Below are 6981 nucleotides of genomic sequence, written 5' to 3'. Positions count from 1 at the left end.
TACTGCTTGTTTATTGATATCAAAACAGCACCAAGAATAATAACGCCATTTTTTTCTCTGTATAATTCAGACCGCAGTAAAATTTAACTAAACGATGGGAGTTGTATGCCAAGAACCAAGATTTGTATATATGGGGGAGGAGGGTTGTAATGTCTGAGGCGGGTCTGCCACTGTACTGTATATAAATGTTGGACACACACACACACACAAAACCGGGGACTTTCAGTTTTATTTGGGGCTGCGCAGCAATAGAATGAATATAGATTGGCGGTAAAAAGAAAATATTTGCTAATATGGCAAACATAAGCATGTCTTTAGCACTGTGATCAACTTCCGAATACAAATGCGAACGGGGTTTATCGTTGCCAAGAAACTAAAGTTTAGTCAGACTAATCCACAAAGCGTTTGCACCGTCCAAAGCTGATCACAAAACCTTTTCATATTTTAGACAAGTGCCAAATGCGTTATACTGAGATAATTTCATTCATAAATGCAACTACATGTCAGTTTCAGCATCTTCTCAGGCCGCGCGAAACTATTTTTCTTTGGCAGGAAATAGTCCTCGGATCAAATTGTTCCCAGCTCTTTCCTCCTTTGCGTGCCCCGAAAAGCCAAGAACTCCCTAGCACTCATTCCTCTCAGAAGAAAACAGTGGGGAAGAAAAGCTAGATTGTTTCAAAACGGAGCCCAAGTTGATTTCACTTTCTACAAACTAAATCCTGATCTCATACTCCGTAACAATCTTTTTCCATGGGTGAAAGGATCCAGATGTTTGTTTTTATTTTGTTATGATCTCGGATTCCCCCCCCCCCCTCTTCTGTCCAGTACACACCGCTTCCCCACACCGAAAAGATCTTGTAAATTACAGGATGCAAACAATACCAAACAAACAACAGCAACTAGACAGTTTGGATGCAGTAATGTTGAACGCGTCCGTTTTCTCAGCGCCCATCGGGTTTATTATTTATTGTTTCCCATCCAACAGACACCGTTGTCCCTGTTCCACGCACAATAACAACAAACCCACTTTAAATAGCCCTTCGCTTTGTGTGGCCTTCCAGAAGGAAAACCACATTTTACTGAGCTAGGGGTTCTTTTAAACGTGGACACTGGGGCCGCCGGGTGTTGATTTTTCTGACTCGAGCAGGCTCAAGATTTTAGGATAGATAATAAAGGGCGTCCTTTTTAAAACACGCTTTCTTCTAGAAAAAGAGTGGGATTAGAAAACACTAAAAAATTAAGAAATGAGCCAGATAGAGGGAACGAGCCCGAAAGATGTCAGGAGGTTACCTACGGGCTAGAGGTGCTCCCTGTGTATTGCTTGCAGCAGGACACTATGAAGTTGTTACTGGGGTACCCAGATAAAGATAAACAAATACATTGATCGCCCTGAAATCCCCACACAGGCAGCCTGGGGCTGCAAAGACTGAATATATTTGGCGCACCCTTCGAGGGAGCAAAACAAATGGCTGGGGCGTGAACTCCTTGAGCTATAAAGAAAAAAGTGGAGACAGAAAGGACTAGAAGTGTATAAAAGAAAAGGTCTGGTTTTCTTTTCTTTCAGGGGTCGTCCTTAAAAGTTAAACAAAGAAATGTTCTAGCTCCGGGGCGGGGGGGGGGGGGGGAGAAACCTATACACAATCGATTGGTTTGCTTTTAAGAAAGAAAGAAACCGTTTAGCTCTAAACACTTTTACGCACAACTACGCAGTCATACTAGAAAGAGCGAGAAAAAAAACTAAATTGTTTTTCAACATATGTATATACAACACACAATAGATAGCTATGTGTATATGTATTTATATATGGTTATAAGGAGAGATAGAGACATAAATGTGTATATACAGTTTTATAATTGTGTGGTGGACATATGTTACATAACTATTATATACTCGTAGATAGATAGATAGATAGATAGATAGATAGATAGATAGATAGATAGATAGATAGATAGATAGATAGATAGAGGGCGTGTATAGGGATATATAGATATTTAATAGCAAACTGACCCAGAGCTTTCCATTCTAGTATCTTTAGTTCCATTTACAGCCACAGTTAGCAGCTGGCCAAAGGAAAAGGAGTTTGTTTCTTTTCAGTCCTTCGAGACAGGGAATAGAAATTGTATGTTTAAATCCTGAGTATTAGAATGGAAGCGGGGGGAGCGGAACAGAGACCATTCGTTGTTCTTGGGCAAGGTACTGATTTAATGAAACTTTAAAGCGTTTAACTTAAGGAAACGCTCCAGGCTCGTAGCCTAGCAGCGCCCAGCCCTTCCCGAGTGAGCATTAAAGGTGACTTGCTATGTCTGTTAGCCCTCAATTATAACTCCATTAATATCGGGTGCTCTGAGTGCTTATGGTTAGCAGCGTGTGTTAGGGACAGGCGAGAGCTTGCAGCGTCGGCGGCTCGTCCCTTGGCAAAAGGGCTTCATGGCCAGCCGGGCTCATTTATTAGGAGACATTATTGTATCCGTTGGTGAATTTCTCCTGGCCCCGGCTCCCCAGCCCCGCACTCGAGGCTGGGCCAGCGGATCAGCCAGGAGGCTGGTAAATGTAATAGCCAAAAGCTTCGGTTTCTTTCCACTCCCCGCCGATAAGGGGGGAAGGGGTAAAAGCCAGAGCCGGGCGAGACGAGATTAGGGCTCAACCCCGAAGCTACGTTGAAAGCAAAGGCTGCGATGGACCTCGGGGTCCTTGGGAGGCAGTTGGCACGTCCGGGGCTGAAAGCACCGGAGCGCAATCGCCGGCTCCCGGAGAAATGACTCCATGGGCACCGTGGCTGAATAGCAGCAGCAGGGAATGGTCCTATAGGACCGTAAACCTGGCCTATAGAGCGCGGCCGGGAGCTTTACCGGGCAGTGCAAGAGAGAAGGATAGAGGGAACGTGGAGGACAGAGGGAAGGCAGAATGTGCCCGTGTGAGAGAGAGGAAGGAAGAGAGAGGAAGGAAGGATGGGACAGAATTCAAATGAGTGTAAGAAAGAGGAAAGAGACCGCGCGCGTGTGTTTGTGAAAGAGAGCGCGAGAGAGAAGCAGAGTTTGTGCATTTATGATTTATCGCCTTATTTCTGGCAGCCCTGCGGCCCGGCTGAGCAAGGCACACTTTCGGTAGGATTGTAGGAAGCGGCTCGTGTTCCTTTATGACCGTACTTTCTCGGGAGGAGTATATTACCGCACGCGTAAAGAATTGTGAACCGCAGTGGAGTGGTCAATATGTTCTCTCCTGGCAAGTTATTTCTTGGCCCACAGGAAAGACGCACGTCTGCATCCATAGAATTAAAGCTACAGGTGGGGACCAGCTCACATAAGAAATAACGTGGCCTTTTTGGTTTGAAGAACTGCTAATGTCATTCAAGTTCTTACCAACACGCCAGCCTGCGTTCAAAAGCCTGCCTTTTTATCCTGGGCATTTACTTGGTTGTTTATAAAGTGCAGACTTCCTCTTTCTTTTCTACCAGTGCATCAAGGGCAGAGGATTTCTTGGTGCTGAAGCGGGGAGGAATCTGTTTTCAACTATATTCTGCTTTGGAATCCGCCTGGCCAAAATAGACCCTTCGCACTCCCTCCCCCCCCCCGCCCCGCCCTAAATCTGTATATATCAGAGTCCCCCCCCCCAACACTCAAAGAGACAAAGAATCCTCCTCCTTTGTTTTATATAAAGAACCGCGCAGTCCACTAATTGTCCATTAGTGCTAAGAAATGGCTAAAGCAATATTAGGAGATAACCCAAGCAGCCTGTCTTCTTTGTTTTAATTTGACTTACTGAAGTCAGGGGCACTTTGATGAAGACCTAACTAGACATGTCCATGTAATCTGTGTACTAAACTTTTGGACTGTTGATTTTGAGGGTCAGTTATCTAAGCTAAGTTCAAAGTGTCACCTGCTTTAATCCTATTTCTGTCGTACTCTGGGAGCCTTCCTGCAGCACACAGTACAGTTTCCAGATCGCCTGGAAAAAAACCCCAAGTCTCTAGTTCCCCCACCTCCCCAAATATACTAAGAATGACATTTCTGGATTCTAGCAACTCTTAGGAAAACTCATTGAGTTCAACTATTAATGTTTTCCGGGCACGCTCTTTTAGTGTGTCGTTTGTCATCTGTGCGGAGAAATTCTATCTACACAACTTGACTAGGAACAAGATGGCCAAATAGAGAACGTGTGGATTTGAAATCTATTTTCCCAGCTTGGAAGCTGACGGTGCTAAAAAATCCATTTCACTGCTTCTGCAATTGATGGTGGTAGGGGGGAAGAGGGGGGGATCCCTAAATAGGACCTTAAATTATTCATAGGGAGATTATTTTTAATTACATTTTCTCTTTCATTAGGGATGGTTTTTGCTTTCCCCTTGGAACTGCTGAGTGGAGATTGAACCCTCTCTGGTGCTCACTGGTCACTTCCCCCTTAACTAAGTTGCTTCCGCTGATTTCCCTTATCTTGCTTGTGCCCTTTGTCCCAACCAAGGATGATGAGGGAGTGGAGATGTGATGGCACCCAGCAGAAATTAATAGCTAGGGCTACTCTGGTAGTAATATTTGACCATTTTTGATCATCAAGTGATACATTTTTGAAACCAACTTTTTGCTGTTCAGCTAGCTCCACAGAAGGCTGGATAATATTAATCAAATACGTGATCAATTGTGCACTTTCCCCCCATTAGTTGACTGTCTATCCCTACTAATGATACATGTAGCAGCATTATTCATAGATCCATGGATTATAAGGCCGGAAGGAACCATTCAGTCTGACCTCCTGAACAACACAGACTACAGGACTTCCTTCATCTTTTAGAAACCCCACTATGCTTTTTCCTTTTCTTTTAAAATTGTCGGTGATAGAGAAGCCAGCACAATAGTGGTACTTTGTTCCAATAGTTAATTGTCCTCACTACTAACATTTTGTTCCTTATTTCCAGTTTGCATTTATCTAGTTTCAGCTTCTAGCCATTAGATCTTTGTATAGCTTTGTTTGGCAAATTATTATCTATTATCAAATTATTTTTCCCCATGTAGCTGCTTATAGGCTGTGATCATCTCATGCCTTAACTTTTCTCTTTCACTAAGAGGCATGTTTTCCAGCCCTTTAATCATTCTTGTGGCTCTTCTCTCCCATTTTTCACCATCCTGGAAAGGTGGACCCAGAACAGGATACAGTTTTCCAGTAGTGGCCACACCCTTGCCAATACAGAGGTAATAGAACCTCTCTCCTCTTACTTGATATTCTCCTCTTTATACATCCAAGGACCGCATCAGCCCTTTTGGCCACAGCATTTCACTGGGAGCTCATATTCAACTTATTATGCTCTATGAACCCCAAGTCTTTTTCAGAGGCACTGCCTCCCAGCTGGTAAATATGTCTGCATTCTTTGTTCCTAGATGTATGATTTTATTTGGTGGTATTGATGCACATGTAACTTGTTTGAGTCCAGTTTGCCAAGATTGCTCTGTATCAGTAACTTGTCCTCTTTATTATTATTTACCATTCATCCAAACTTTGAGTCATCTACAAACTTTATTAGTAATAATTTTATGTTTTCTTCTATATCATTGAGAATGTTAAGTAGCCCATCTCTGTGGAACCACATTAGAAACACTTCTACTCCATGATGATACCGAATTTACAATTACATTTTGAGATCTACTTGTTAGCCACTTTTTAACCCACTTAAGGTGTGCTATGTTGAATGTGTTTCATTTTAGTTTCTTAATCAAAATGTTGTGTGGTACGAAGTCAAATGCCTTACAGAATTTATGGATATTACTTTATCACTATTACCTTTGTCTACAAAACTTGTAATCCCATAAAAAAAGATATCAAACAAATTTGACAAGATTTTCTTTCCATTAATACCAATTAACATGGGTTTATTAAATTACTCCCCTTTAATTCTTTGTAAATTGAGTCCCTTTGGCCTGGTTCTATGTCAGGCTGAAGGCCTATAATTTATCCTTTTAAAATATTGATATAATATTAATTTTCAGTCCTCTGGAACCTCCCCAGTTTCCAAGACATTGAAAATCAACATTAATAGTTTAGAGAGCTCCTCATCCAGCTCTTTTAAAACTCTCAGAAGCAAGTTATCTGAACCTGCAGATTTAGAAATGTCTAACTTTAATAGCTGCTGTTTAACAACCTCCTGAGTTACTATTGGAATGGAAAGTATTTCACCATCATATGATATGAATACTGTCTGGCTTCCTCCCAATGCAGAACAGAAATAGTTATTGAACACTTCTGGCTTTTCTGCATTATTATTGATAGTTCTACTATTTCCATCTAGTTAATGAACCTTCAGAGGGACATGAGTGGAGATGGGACATTGGATGAATGGGCTGATGCTCCGAGGTGGTACAGATAAGTTTCTTTCTTAGGTACTTAGCTAGTAAGTCTTGCTCACACACACAGGGTCACACTGATCACCAGGTTTGGGGTCAGAAAGGAATTTTTCCCCAGGTCAGATTGACAGGGACCCTGGCATTTTTTTTTGTTTTGCCTTCCTCTACAGCAAAGGGAGTTGGTCATCTGCCATGATCACCTAGGCATCTCTCACTAAATCAATTCTCTGCCATTGCACGGTTCACAGGCATTAGAGTGCCTCAATGGCTTCTGTTCTCCGCCTGTGGCACACAGTGGTTTAGTCTCCTGAGGGCTGTAATACTTTGGTCTATTTCTGGTTGTTTGCTTTGGTGTGGAGGTGGCTGGATGGTGTTTAGTAGCCTGTGATAGACAGGAGGTCAGACTAGATAGAGTTTAAAGCCTAAAGGGACTACCAGACTATGACCAATACCATTGTTACAATTCCTTGTGTTCCTAATAAACTTTTTTATTTATTGTCCTTAACTCTGCAGGCCATTGATGTCAGCTGTCTACAATTTCTAGCTTCTAATTTGTATTCACTGCTATCAGCTCCCCCCTTTTCCCATTGGTTTATATGTACATATATGTCTATTTATATATGTGTATAAATGGGAAAAGGGAGAAGCTGA

The sequence above is a fragment of the Dermochelys coriacea genome, chromosome 15, assembly GCF_009764565.3.
Source record: "Dermochelys coriacea isolate rDerCor1 chromosome 15, rDerCor1.pri.v4, whole genome shotgun sequence".
Classification (NCBI taxonomy): domain Eukaryota; kingdom Metazoa; phylum Chordata; order Testudines; family Dermochelyidae; genus Dermochelys; species Dermochelys coriacea.
The sequence above is the reverse complement of the archived record's forward strand: the minus strand, read 5'-3'. Positions refer to the sequence as shown.